This window comes from Lampetra planeri, chromosome 49 (genome assembly GCF_965212315.1).
Source record: "Lampetra planeri chromosome 49, kcLamPlan1.2.h2, whole genome shotgun sequence".
Taxonomy (NCBI): domain Eukaryota; kingdom Metazoa; phylum Chordata; class Hyperoartia; order Petromyzontiformes; family Petromyzontidae; genus Lampetra; species Lampetra planeri.
Genome location: NC_136155.1, coordinates 6,975,618 through 6,991,206, shown reverse-complemented (window position 1 = coordinate 6,991,206; position 15,589 = coordinate 6,975,618).

Here is a 15,589-nt window from a genome sequence, read left to right as displayed (position 1 = left end):
GCTCAGTGGCAGAGCAAGTAACAGAGATTGGCCCCTCCTTGTCAACGATGCGACGTTGACAGAGACACGATCACCATGCTGGTTTTTTTCTCTCATCCCACTATCGTCGTGTGCAGACAGCTTCACTGGGTCTGTGGTGTCGGTTTTTCTTCTTCATATAAGCTGCCATTAATTGATGTGGTGGGATGATGGCAGGGACAAATCCGCGTTTTATTTTATTTCATTCACTTCAGTAACTAGGAGAGCCGTACTTTGTGAGCTCTTATTTTGTAAACTCGGCGAACTTTACTTTTAAACTTCGATTTAAAACTCACTTCTTTAGGACTGCTCTTTGTCTTTTGTTTGTTTGCCCTTGCTCCGTTCCGCCGATTAGAGTGGTTGGCTACGTACGGTGCGAAAGAAGTTCAACGTACGTACATACGAACTTACAACCAAGGACGGGTTCATGCGTTGAGGGCTTCGAGTGAAATGACGGACATGGTGCCGAACGACGCGCATGAACAACCCGAGAACGCGTCGGGGAGTTGCAGAGCACAACGGCGAATACCGACGCAGCACCGTCAGCCGCAAATGTACACAAATGGTTTCATTTCCCACATTGCTGGAGATAAATGTTTACTGGCTACCACTGGGGAGTTAGGCACTGAGTGATCAAAGTAATGTGCCGTTTGCGGTGCCGTTGCGCGCGATGCGAACGTTCCCGTAGGTCTGCGCACTCCAGACCGGACTGGGTTAATGCCCAATTAATTCTTGTGAGCGTAGTGGCTGGAAAGCGGTAATAGTGAGATCTTATTGATGATCAAAGCAAGTCTGAAAAGCTCACGACGGAAAATCAATGCGCTGCTAAGAAGGTGAGGATTACCCCCATGGCAGCCAGCGCACAGATTTTGATAAATTAGAAGCGCAGGAAAAAAAGTTCCTTTTGCTCTCACGCTAACCTTACAAGCCCAGGGCAGGTGGCGGGTAATGATGATTATGATGCTTGAATTGAAACGATACATTGCAAAGCGTTTTAACGCTTTCCTTGCCAACTGCTACATCCGAACGTAACTTGTTAATGAAAAATAACGAAGCACTCCTGCTCGTTTGGCCGAGGACCTTCGGCGATGCCGTTTATTGAGCACGGTTTAATTATTGTGGAAGTGTTGATTTAAGTGAGATTAAGTGCACCCCTGTAACGGCACACTGGAGGTAGATTACAATTTGGAAGGAAGAAGCTAAACTAGTTACACGTGCATACGTTAGCTACGCGGCTCTGCGGTGTTTTCCCTACAAAGGGCCAATGTTTAACGCACCGGTTTGACCTATTTAATTATCCACTCTAGGTAATGTATTCACCTTAAGTGCCATCTGTCTTTAATTAAGGGCACTGCTATGACATTTAATGAGCGCCGTGTTGTGCTTTTTTTTGGCATCTGCTGATGCACCTGAAAACATCTTGAAGGGTTGACAAAGCGTGCCCTTGTACGCACTAACGGGTTACGTTCACACCTTCGTACTCGCGTAATTAGCCGTGTGTGTGGCGGCGGCGCGTGTTTTACGGAGTTTTTTTGCTTTCTATTGCTCCGCTCATGATTCCCTGGGAACAAGACTCCCACCGCTGCACGCGAGTACGCTGCCGGAGCACCTCCCACCCCGCCACCGCGTGTCATTTATTGTTGGGATTGCTGCCTGCAAGGAGAAGATCACTGCTAGGGGAGGACCAGGCTGAGACCTAACGGGGTTGCCGAGGGGGGCGGGTGGGGTGGGGGAGTGTTAAAAGCCATCCCTTGACCAGCACGCCGACTTATTTTCCTCCCGGATATTTTATTTATTTTGTCGCGAGTACTTTTAACGGCTGCTGTAACTCACCTTGTACAACCCCCCTTGGGTGATCTTGTTAAAGCATTGTTGAGACTCCACTCCCCGTCCAAAATATAGACGCATATGGGTGTGATCCCTGGGAAGTATGTATGTATGTTGAACTTATTTCGCACCGGAGGTAGCCAGCAAAGCTAATCAGAGGTGCGGGGAAAGGACAACAAATTAAACACAAAAAGCAGTTGGGAATAAATTTGTTTTTCAATCTAGATGTAAAAGTGCATAGCTCCAGTGTGCATGTTCTTCTTTGGCAGAAGATTCCTCCAGTAATGTTTGGATTATATCTCGCTCTAAAAGTTATGATTCAATCTTTCGCTGAAAGCGTTGGCATATGTGAATTTCCAATCATCAACCTCATTTTTGCTACTTGCTACATTTTCTAAAATGTTTTCTCCGTTTTCTGTGATTTTCTTCCTGAAATAGATGTATATGTTAAGGGAGAAAAGTGGTTATCCATGCATTGCTTTTGAGAACTTGGCAACTTTAGTTTGATTCCCAGCCACGGCTATCTCCAGCGGTGAGTGACATTTTAACCAGTCCTAGGCGCACCCCCTTCACTAATCCGTACTGACCATTGTGGTGAAGTATGGCCAAACAACCCCACTGAGTGAAAGGTGTTGGGAGGTCCTCCCCCAGCAGTGGATTTATAAAAGAGCTGTAGAATACTATAAAATATATAAATAAGTTCATTAAATGTATACCATAAACAAAAGCATGAATACTTCAACGCCATGTCTATACTTGCACTGCCTTTCAAAGTCAATGGCAATAAAGAAGCAGCCACCATTTGCATATACAAAAAATATATCTGACAAAAATTACCATTCGTCATGATCAAAACGATGCCTTCGCGCGTTCAAATGATCACGCAGCAATCGTCATCTCCCTTTATGCCCCTGATGCAGTGATGCAAATTCCACTTCCCCGTGGCAAGGATGAGTCACTCTTAATACAGCGGTTCTAACATTTGGTTGTCAATTGTAAAAAAAAATAGAATGTTAATAAACACATATACAAAGTAGTTGTAGTTACATGCCCGTGCTTAATTTGTGTTTCGATCATTTACCTTCGAAAAAAAATATCTGGCCATGCCTCGCACCCCCAGAAAGGGCATCTCGCACCCCCAGGGGGTGCAGCGTTCACCCCAGGTTAAGAACCACTGCTCGAAGGCATTCATTGTTGATTTTCCTACTGAGCGCTCCTGATGTTAGCAGCCCCAGAGAGACCAAGGGCTGAGCTGACCTCCAAAGGGAATTTAGATTGCTATGCCGTACATGGACGGCCCTGTTGTCAATCCACTGCTGGATGAGGACCGCCACATGCTCTGCTTAGTCATGGAAGTTATTTGACCATACTTTCTCACGCTGGTCAGTATGTGTTGGTTAAAGGCGGGAAGTGCAGATGTGGGAGCATATAAGTGCTGTACAGTAAAATACCAGATTCTGTTGCACTGCCCTCTGCTGTCGACCATGCAGCCCTGCAGCCAGGAACAATCTGGTGCGTAATCAAGCAAGGTACGGTCCATGCTCAAACCGGCTTAGCTTCTTGCGCTCGGATGAGATCCGGTGCATTCCAAATGATTTGGTCACAGGCTCGTACAATACAGGTTTGACTTACAGTGGCATCCGATATGCAACTGCATATGATGATTTGCACGTAAAATATCGGGCATGCCAAGTGTCAAGTCAGACACAGGGCATCCGGAGTCTGAACTTAAATAGGGGAAAGGGGTCAACAGCACTGACGGCTGGGGACGAGCATTCGAAATCACGACGGAAGTAGAGGAGAGACGGTGACTTCTCACTGATTTGAAGCTTGAATGGGAGCTTTGACAGAAGTCCCCCGGATGTTGAAGTCGTAACCCGTTCCAAACCGGATGCGATGGTCACGCATCCGAATCACCGCAACTGCCCAGCCGGGTTTTGCATTCCTTTGACGATGATGAAATTCTCATCTTTTTAAAAGAAAATCTAGCTTAACGTGCTTTTCTCTTAACTCAAGTTGAAACCGCTGAATCCATTTTAATTTGTCTGGCCGCCCGTGCCCCGTAGCCTTTCGTTCGGGCAACCTGGTCAAACGAAACATTTTCAGCAATGTGGTCTGCGCTACTGTTACTGATGTGAACATATATAAAGAGAGGAGGGCTTTGGAGAGTGTTAACATCTTAATGTCCATTTGCTCCAGTGGCCAGGCAAAGTGGACTTCGCTGTGCGGCAGATGTGAATTGTATTTCATTGCTTTAACTCTATGGCGACCATCGCCTATTTCTCGACTCGCGATGCCAACACATCTCTCGTGCGATAGAGGCGGGGGGGGGGATTTTGTAGTGAAACAGCTGCCCTTGGCTGACCTTTACCCAACGAAGCTTGGACGAACTCTGAAATGGGGCCATTGATCTGGAGAGATTTGCCGATTTAAGTCCAGAAGCACGCGTGGGCAGCCTCAACAACTGTCTGCACACAAAGGGTTAATGCAGTCTGCAGTCCAGCAAAGCCACATTAAAAAAGCATAATTTCACCCACGGAGCTGTAAAGTTTCATAGGATGAATACCACCGCTTTCGAAGTATGTGTCCAAGGTGGTGTGATGATTCTTACCGTCTTTGTGATTAAGATTTGACGTAGGTACGAAATTGAGCTTGGCATTTGGAGACGCACAATGTTAATTAAGTTTACTGTAATGCCAGCAATAAGACCATGACTTGATCATTGCATTTTTATTATTAATTTAGTCCAAATATCTGCATACACCAGTGAGTGCTGGTTGGTAATCATATATATTGATGGTCCCATTCCACTGGTAAAAATTCAAAATTCTTATTGCAGAGATCGGTCCATCCATAGAACACCCACTGTTAATTTCCCCCAAAATGGTACTCATTGTATTGAGCCTGGATGAACGTGGAGCACAGTCAACACTGTCATAGAGCCATCCGGCTAGCTTATTCGCTCAATGCAAGCAATGTAATATTAACATTTCTCAACAATAATTGTATTTTTTTAAATTCTTTATCCGGGTAAATGAATGCTGTTTGATCCACATATCAATGTAGAGCTTTTCTATCCACTGCTTCCATCACTTGAAATCTGATGTGCCTTGTTCATGTATATTCTGTATATATGTGTGGCATGCAAGGGTGCGTGGTTGTATGTATGCATGCACGGATTATCATCAATTGTGACTTCACTAATCTGGCACATGGCGACTCCTGCGGTTAACCACGTGACCCGTGGAGTTGTTAGTCGCATTGAGCTGCCACTTGCTGTCAGTAGTTTTGAAAATTGAGGTATTTGGGCAGAGGCCATTGCTATGTAATGCATCACATCTCTTGAGATGAGGCGCCCGACCGATGCGTCTCTCATCCTACGGAGACGCCGAGAAAGAGGAATGCAAATTCATCACAACCTTGTCGCGATTGCATTCTATAAACAACCGCCATGGTATGCTTAGGTGAAGAGGTTAAAAGTATTGGAGGTGACCTGAGGAGTGAACAAACTTTGCCTGTGAATGTAGGACCCAGGGAGGTTGAGATTAAACTAATGAAAGCCTGAGTCGTTAATCATAAGCCGTCTGTCATGCTCACATCTCAAACTGATAAGGGCTTAAATTGATAAGTACTGAATATGCTGAGCTCCCCCATAGCGCATCGCTGGAGATAATGACAGTCTGCAAACATGTGTGTTTGGTCAATTGAAAAGGATCCTGTTATAAAAATAAATAAACATGATCTATATGTTTAATGCAATACATTCATACGCATAAACTATCACATCAATATGCAAGTGTTCAGTATTTGTTTAATGTTAACATAAGGGCGCTCCCTCTTGAATGCTGAAGTGGATGTATGCCTGACAGGCTCGTCTCGTGTAGTGCATTGTGATTGTGCCCAGTTATCATCGCGATGGGTTTCTCTCATAGGGCATAACATGTTTGCCCGTATAATTACATATTTCCTACTCGTTTGAAGAAAAATGATACGTGAGTCTGGCTCGTTTTTGAACAGTTAATCATACGTTGGCCAGCGACAGTCTCCGACTGTACACAATTGGACACCATCTCTGTGACGGGACTTGCACAATGAATTATTCCATTGTAGAAGCGGGCAGGTTCACCAGTCGCCTCTCTCCCCCTTTTGATCTGCTGTCAGATTCCCGAGTGTGAGTCACGTGACCTCCGGCCAACATTTTCTCCGTGTTTTGGAGTTCTGAGTCGGGTCAAACTTGGAGTTTTTGGCTCTCGCTAAAATTGTTTCAATTTCATCGCCTGCGAGTAGCTAAAGCCCAGTCTTTTACGTAGACGGGACCGACGAAGCTTCCCGAAGGTCATAGCAGTTTGAGCCCAAGTTTGGAGCCTTTTTTGTAGTTTAACCTCTGCGTGCGTTGGAGTGCCGTATATTAGCTCGGCAGTTCTTTTCGGTATTAAATAAGGAAACGGGGAGACGCCTATTGAACCCAACACCATTCCGTTTGATAATTTCGGGGCATTAGAAACAACGATGCTATCCGATCCCAGAGTGCGAGTCCGACGCAGTTTTGTTCGGGCCTGGCTTCCTGGAAAATCCGAGAAGGCCCAGAGGGGGAGAGGGCAAAGGAGAGGTCACTCCTCACGGGTGTGGAGGTGACAAGACATCCCAAACCTTCCAGCCCGCCTCCCTCTAAGCAACGAAGAGAGCAGAGGGGGTGGGGGGGTGGTGGTGGCAGCACAGAACAAACTGGGGGGAGACAGCTGACGCATTTCACTTCATTCAGGGAGAGGACCACTTGAGACGAGTGAGTCCGGAGTGTAGTCGGGCTCGGATGTAGGTCGCAGTTTAAGGGGTCTGTGCCCCGGGACCAGCCGGGGTAGAATCTCAATTTCCGCAGGAGCCAAGTCTGAAGGGATCCTCATGAGCAGAGATGTCGAAGCTCCTGGAGATAGCGGCTATGAGAGAAGTCTCGGGAGCGCAGTGAGGGTCGTGCTTCTAATCACGATTCTTTATTGTCCCCAATACATCCTGAGGCCACAGGGCCATCCTGGATTTCAGGAGGCTCAACAGATGAATCGGCTATCATCGATGCAAATAGGCACTTTGGCATCAGCCATGAAGGCTCTCAGGCCAAGCGACTGGGTGTCATCGGTGGATTTGAAAGATGCGTACCTCCATGCGTCAATTTTCAAATACGATCTCTGGTTTCTTACCTCAGCATATCAGGGAGTTCCTGGCTCTCCCGTTCGGACTCTCGGCCTCTAAGAGGGTATTTACAAAGGTGCTAATCGTGATCATTGCCTACCTATGGAAGGACGGCACCTCCGATTAGCACGGTTGTCTACTTACGGTGCGACAGAAGTTTAGCATACATACATCCAGCATTTTGGCAATCACATATAGCCATGCTTAGATGACATCTTGATGAGAACTTGGTCCGAGGAGGCTCTCGAGTGGTCCTTGGCCTAGGTGGTTCGAACCTTGCAGGAGCACGGATTTGCGAAGTCTGCGGCCGTCAAAAAGGTTGAAACGCCTGGGGCCACGGTCGACACTGCCCAAGGAAGGGTTTTTTTACCTCCACCGTTGTTAAGGTCAGACGCCACACAGCGGTGGCGGACAGTATGTTCGATAAGCAAAGTTGGGAATCGCGAGGCGTTTTCCTTTCAACCCTGTGCCATGTGACAGTGAGGGTAGACATGACCCTTTGGGTCAGGTTCCCCATATGAGGGCCCTGTGATGGTGCCTCCTCACAGATTGGGACCACTGCAGGTGTAACATGAGGCGATTGGTGAGGCTCTCCCAGCTGGCAAAGGCAGGAGTCTCCTCGCTTGCACGAGGGCTTCCCCCCTAGATTTTTTTCAAGCAGCATGTGATGGTAGAGATGAACACAAGCCTGCTTGGCTGGGGAGCACAGCTTTGTAGGACACACTGTCGGCAGACAACAAGAAAGGAGACCATCGATCTCCCCGAGCTCATGGCAGTCAGGCTGCCATCACAATGGCTGGGAGTGACATTCATGGAACAGGACGCCCTGTTGAGATGCGACAATTGGACAGTGGTTGCCATGGTGAGTCGGCAGGGCTCCTCGCAGTTCAGCAAGTTGGTCCGCGAGTCAGCTCGCACCGTGTCTTGGGTGGAGAGAGCAGGGGAGTGCGGCCCCTGGTTTGGCACCTCGCCGAGGTCCACAGCCAGAGACTGCGGATTGGTTGAGTCAAGACACCCTGGACCCCGGGCAAGTGCTCACCGCATCCCGAGGTTTTTCAGCTGGTCACCAGGAGGTACGCGGTAGGGTCACCCAAGATCCTGTCAAAAATAATTCAGGGCCATGAGGCAGCAGGGGCCACTAATAAGGTCCCAGGGTGCCCACCCCCCCTCCCCCTCTGAAATTTACACCTGGTGTCAAACGCTCTTTTGTAGTCCTTCCTTTGAGCCCTTGGCAACGTGCTCAAAGAGCCTATTGACTCTCAACACGGGCTTCCTGTCAGCGATCAGCTCAGCACGAAGGGTTTACGAACCAAAGGCCCTCATGGCGGATCCTCCGTTCAGATCATCTTCATAAACAGAGGGCAGTGCTGCGGACATCCCCTCACATTGTTCCCAGGGTCCTTTTCCGCGTTCCACTTCAACCGTTCTGCCCGCTCTGCTACCTTTCCACTCCCCCGGCAGAAGCAAATGCTCCATAGCCTCGGCCCGGCTCCAGCGTTGGTCTTCTATCCCCAAAGGTCATGGAGGTCGGCGGAGCGGCTGTTTGTTCTCAGGAGGGGTGGGGGAGAGGTGGCTCTCAAACAGAGAGGGTGGTAGCTGGAGTGCGGGAATGTATCCGGGAGGCACGCTAGCGCCGAGCAGTGTAATCCGCAATCCACCAGGGCTACAGCTGGCGTGCCTTTGGCATAAATTTGCAAGGCCCACAGTGTGGAGTGCCCCATCCCCATGCCTGCCCCCACCCCCTACCACCGCACGTTTCCAAAATATTGCAGGCTAAGATTTGTCGGGGGGCCCAAGATGTTCGATTGGGTAACATGCTGCTGTTGGCCGTGGTGACCCAGTGAGGGCATTCTGAAGGTTAAAGACCTTTCTTTTCACCGCCTCTGGCTAAGCTCTGTCACGGGCTCCCTTGTGTAGAGTTGGAGCGCGTCGTTGGCCAAATATGAAAGAAAAAAAACGGGTTTAATGTGAATCCTAAAACCCCGTTTATAAAGCTCAGTGCTAATGGGTCTGATCTTTAAATTTGGCGTGTGATTAGAGATGTCGTGCATCCGAAACATTTTCATGATCAAATAGTTATTTATATATATATATTGTGTGTAAAGGAATACTGGTCATTCTGTTGTCGTACGTGTCTGAGCCGTTCCTTTCAAAGAAACTGACAACAATTAATTCGCCCTCATCAAGCAGCATGACAGTAACCATATTCTGTGCGGTGATGTTCACGCAAGGGGAGATATGGCCCGGCAAACGAACGCGTTTACAGTTTGTAGAAGTATGCATGGCACTTGTCGGATTCAACACAATTCATGAGTCTTATGGATCAGAATAAGGCTCAATTTACAGACATCCAGACAATAACAGGTTGTTAGCAATTTACCCACATTTATAGTATGGCGCTATTATAATCATTGTCATCATTTTAAAGTGATAACTATTGGATGGAAAGTCAACAGTGTACTCTAGGGAGATCGGTTCCTGTAAATGGAATGTGTAATTTCCACCACCGACTTAGGGCTATTGACTAATATGTGCAATACCCAATGTTTTGATTCTTCTTCTTGATAATCGTGGGCTGGAGCAGTCGTGTAGTGGCTAGCGCACTGCAGCATTATCCCAGCCACCTGAGTTCATTTCCTGGGCATGGATAATTTCAGTGGTGACCGGGCTCCGGGGAACTTTCCAAAGTCATAGGCCTGCGTCTTCACCAATCTGCACAGCGTGGTGAAGTATGGCCAATGCAACCCCGACAACTGACATAACGTAGGGAGGCCTTCAACTATTAATGCATGACAAATGGCTGTACATTATGATGTGTGTCTGTATTGCCATGATGCGAATGATCTCATTTCAAGAAGCATTTGCTGAAGCGAACTCTGGACCAGTTTCGACACTGGGTCTAATCAACAAAGTCAGGTTTGTTAAGCAAATCCTGCTGGGCTGTTTTAAGTCCATTAAATTGAACACGTTATTCTCATGAGTTTTGGTACATGCCATTGGTCAATGAAAACTGAGGAATAACGGGTCGCATATCGCTGCGACATAATACGAGGGTTTTGTAAATGATAGAGAACACGTGTGTGCAGTTTACAAGATGTGTGTTTATGTTAACGAGCTGTATACATCGCATAAAATTAACAAGAACAAGGATACAGAACTAAAATATTCGGAGCTCTTTTTCAATCCACTACTGTGTGAAGGCCTCCCCATGTCGTGTCGGTCATAGAGGTTGTTTGACCATACTTCACCACGATGGTCAGTGTGGGTTGGGGAACATGGCGTACCCAGGAGCGGTCCAGGCATGACTCTCCACCGCTGATAGTCGTGGCAAGGAATCAAACTCAGGACACACTGGGTTCTTTGCGCAACTTGCTAACCATTCTGCCACTACTCCACTTCATGAAAACGTTTCAAATGCATATATATAAAAAACCCTCAAGAACACTTTTACAAGATAAATCCACGGATCTAGACGGGTGGCCAGATGGTGCAAGAAGGTGAGGAACAGTTGCTGTTGTAATTTCTGTCGACGAAATAAATAAGTGAAAAATAAGAGATAATGGAAGAAACATTATTTTAGTGGGGTGGTTTAAGGGATGGGTGGTGGATTTACTGGGCCGGCCTTCACACCACCGGCCACCACAGCCGGGTACCGAACGCAGCCCTGCCGGGCCCACAACGCAGCACGCCAACCATTACATTCCATCACTGCCACCCCCTCTCCCCCCTCCACCACTATGCACCGCCATGAATTCACGGACTGTATTATACAAACACACATTTTCAATAAATTTTACTCGGTCGGCTCGCTTCCCCGGCCACAAAGCTAAGGCACAACGCACTCTCAATTCACACGAATCATAAAAAAAAGATATTTCAACGGTGGCTGCCTCATTGCGTGCAAGGGTGAGAAATAAAACGTAAATAAATATATATGTAATATGGGGTTAAGTAAATGTATTCGGGTCCCATATATTTTTCTCTGCATCAAATAAGCACCGGGCGTGAGCCAAAAGGCATTAATTTGCCATGCCGAGACGGAAAAGCCGCACCGCCGACAGAATGAAAAGTGAACTGCGCTTGTGGCATGCCTCCTGTCTGACTGACAGGAGGCACAGTGGGGCGACTGTGATTTATTGGTGGCGAGGTTTAAGCTTTTAATTGCGCGTACATGGATATGTGCACGTACGCGTGGCACACACGTGTGTGTGTGTGTGCGTGTGAAAAAGGCAAAAGGGTTAAACATATGTCGACAAAAAAATTGACCTATGTCCACCTCACTGTGACCGTCAAATTCCTCGTTAATTGCGCAATGTTCCTTCAGGGCCCTGTATTCCTCTTCAATATTGACTTTTTTTATTTTGACTTTGTTGTTGTTGTAGTGCTCACGGATCTCCCGTGTACAATAGCCGGGCAACTTACTAAAACAGGAGCATCCGTGTAACAAATCAAAATAAACGAAAACTTTCCACACGTGCACGGAATTAAGAAAAAAAATCACTACCGTGCGACAATCTTCACTCGCACGCCCACCTTCCATGCCGAGGAAAGTGAAGAGGTTGCAAGCACACCGCAATCACCAAGAGAAACACTTGAACGTTGAGTTATATTACAAGCAGCAAAGTGTTTGAATAAGTCGGCCCGAGACTCGCGAACTAATTTAAGATTGTCACTCGGTTCCGTATTTTACGGTCGTTTTCTCCATTATAAGTTTTGAGATGTTTAATGACTGTTCAAGTAATGAGGCTGAACTACTGCTCTCTTTTTTGAATTAGTGTAATGTAAAGTCACATCATTAATCATCGTCTGCAGACATGTTCATTCTAACGCTGGATGATGATGATGTTGTGTGTGAAATAAATTAATATTAAAAGTGTCACAATAAATATTAACGATGTCACAATACATATTTCACAATGTCAATCCACTCCGGGATGAAGTCTTTACTCGCACTATGCTTGCTTCTTTGGGGATTGTTGGACCACACTTCACCTTGCTGGTGAAGTACGGTCCAGAAGGTGGATGGGGACACGCAGGCCCTGTTCAGATATCGGTCACCACCGATATTGGATGAGGCCATGAATTGACCCGAGGTCTTAATGTTATTTGTAGCCCACGTTTAATGCTATTCCATACACACAGTCCCCAAATCTCCAGTCTCACAAAGCGAAATGCCTATGAAAAAAAGAAAACAATTTGAATAATCATTATTTGCATTAATGACAGTGGGTGTAGTTACACTAGAATGCGTGCCATATGAATTAGCACACAGGCCTGGCATTCAAAACCCACTAATGATCAATGTCATTCGATCTGTTGAACTAATGTGCCTATTTCCCCATCAGCTAATTGTCTATTAGATCTTTCTGAAAAGGAACCCCCCCCCCACCTCCTGCCCCCCACCACTAAATTCCTATTTAGCTGTCATGTGTTCATGCAGAACTAAGTACGTGTTCACGATGAAATAATAGCTCTTAAAACGAAGCGGTTTCCATTTTGCGCCTAATTTCCTTTATGTGCTGTGACCATGTAGGAGCTAATTCAATTTGTTTAAATGTATTTTTTCTTATCCCCCTCCCCCATCAGGCAAAACCCCATCCTCTGTCACCCATGGCTGGTGTTGTATTGACTGAAACCCATTGCTACTTAATTAACCGAAGCTGCGAGCAGTGCTGAACAATTGGCTCTTGAGGATCGCCCACTTTTGTGCGCGCGTTCGTATATTGAAGTAGAACGATTTGGTCGCTGTGAGATAACAGTGGGGAAGGAGAGATTTACTCCCTCTTTATTTAATGTATCACAATGATTTAAATACCCTATGGCAGCAACCGGCCTCTGGAATATTCAGCAGTGCAGTGTCAGTTGCAATTATCTCAGCTGTGTTAATGCAAGTGTTCATCGAAATAAAAAAAAAGTCGTTACCGTCCAACACAATAAGAGGGTGGTGCAGTGGCACATGCGTTCGCACCTTCAGTTTCCAACCCATGATTAACATCCGTGGCGAGTGATATCTGATACTGGTCCTAGGCAAGCCGCTTCACCAAACTGCACAGACCAGAATGGTGAAGTATGGTCAATAGTGAGAATTGCACATTCCTATGGTAGGGGCCAGTCCATCCATAAATTATAGCTACACTGACATATAAACTCAATTTACTAAAAGCAGCTTACTACTCTATGGACTTTAAGTATATATTTAAAAATTGTAGTGCCACATTTATTCATTTGTTTGCAGTAACTCACTTGCCTTGCTATAATCGTCACTTCCTTTTATCGTTAAGCAGTGCAACATCATGCGGTGACTTTGAAGATACGTAACGCATATCAATCCTAATACATGTATACAGTATATTCATACAATTTGATATAGGGTCCGTACTTTTTGTACATATATATATAATATTTCCATGGCAGCTCATGTAAGATTTAGGGATAAAATAGACCACTATGTCAAGGAGTGATGTGGTGCTGTCACATCAGATCCGTCGAGGCATTAATGTTTCTCGATTTATCGCCAGCACTTAAGGAGCAGAGGGCGGCAGATTCTCTTCACGGCAACATCCTCGACATCCTCCCCTTGGTCGGCCACGCGTAGCACGAGCCCTCGCCTCCACCTCCGCCGCCACCTGCCGTGAATTCCATCCCCTACGCTTTCATGGGTCCCCAATAAAACAGAATATACATCGTGTTAGTGGAGGTGACCGTGTGGCTCAGAGGCTAGAGTGCTGAGCTGGCACCGCTGAGATCCTGGGTTCCATTGCAAACAAACCACCCGTGATTTAACTATAACAACTCAACACGTTCGTCAATAACACCGTGGCCTTAGAAGGAAACGTGGATAATAAGGGGACGTTTCTGGAAATTGCCTTTCTTCGTAGCAAGGTAGCTAACTATTCATATGCCAATTAAAAAAAAAAACTTGTTATCATCATGAAACTATTTCATAAAATGTCATTCTCATCAGGCCCCCAGTGTGTAAAGTTCAGTCTCCAACCCTTATTATACACTCTGTCTCTCTGGCCTCTATGTGCAATAAAAAAGGACTATTTCCTGAAACGTCACCTCTTACATATTTTTCTTTTTAAGGCCACGGTGTTAATGGTGAATGATGTTGATTTCATGTTTTTATTGTGCTTGTGAACCACTACCAATGCAGTATTGCCAAATAATTTGTGATCAAACCCACTTGTCTCTTGTCAGCTTCATCCGGTTTATGTTGTGTGTTGGCCGGGTGGTTCAGAGGTCAGAGAGCTGAACAAGCACCGCTGACGTCCTGGGTTCGAATCCAACTTTCTGCCACCTTCGATTAAACTGGCTTCTTAAGTGTTAGTGAGTTGATGGTCATAGCCCGGTCACCAATGGTTGCGTAAAATGAGCGTTGCTTTAATTTTCAAGTCAACTCATGCGCAAGTGTTAGGTGTATTGTTACATCGCAGGAACTTAACAGATGACGGAGACTTGGGGGAGGCCTTCATCCAGCAGTGGAACGATCATGACTTAATTTGGCTAAATTCCAGATCTGAGATTCACAAATGATCAGTTTGACTGTCGTCTGATGAACATTTGCTGTCGTACGAGGGTGGCTGGGAAACTTTCTGCCCCTCTATTGTGTAGACCAGAGGTCACTTGATGAAGGAACTCTGTGGTTCAAATAAACAAACAAACATATTTTCAATCATCACGTCGGCGACTCACAACCATCGGAGTGCGTGGCGACACTGAGATTCGCCATTTTAACGGAGCCATATCTGTTGAAGGATGTTTGTGAAAAAAATGTTCTGCTGAGTTTTTGCAAACCCTTTCATATAAATGTTCCCAGTTGTCTGAAGAGTGAGTTCCCGATCGCAACGTGAAGTTACAATAACATTGTGTTCATGCAGGATTGCTTAGTCTGTATGAGAGTTATTATGATCCCCCTTCACAGACAGATGGACAGAGCTAATGCATTCACGGTCTCAAACGCAGTTGGAAATGGTTACAAAAATGTACGTGGTTTCCGGGCTCAAATGAGTATGGGGCAGCACTCATCAGCCTAGAGCCAGTGATGGAAATTCCACATTCTGGTGGCAAGGCGGGTTTAACCGGAGGACTACCACTGTTGACTTCACCCACAATGCAGTAGTACTCTTCCTCTTGGCTGAAGAGCGATGAGGTACATACAACCACGAGCCAGGATTTGAATTCACAACCTTGCCATTGCAAGACACAGAGTCTACTGCTCCACCACGCAGCCAGATCCTGTATTGTATGTTGTATTTTTTTTTATAGTTAAAACTGTTAAAAAATAACACATTTCATTTTATTTTACCAGGTAAGGCCCACTGAGTTATGATTTTTTTTTAAGTGACCTCGCTATCACAAATGATAGCTCAGCGAAGTGGCTTTTCACGTGGAAATGTATAGCAGCCAAATACTCTAGACGCACGTTTATAAATGTGGATGTAGAAACCGGAGGACCCGAATAAAAATCCATGCAACCACGGGGAGAACATACAAACTCAAAATATACAGACGCCAGGGTCGGGATCGAACCCACGGCCTCCTGTATACCAGGCGAGGT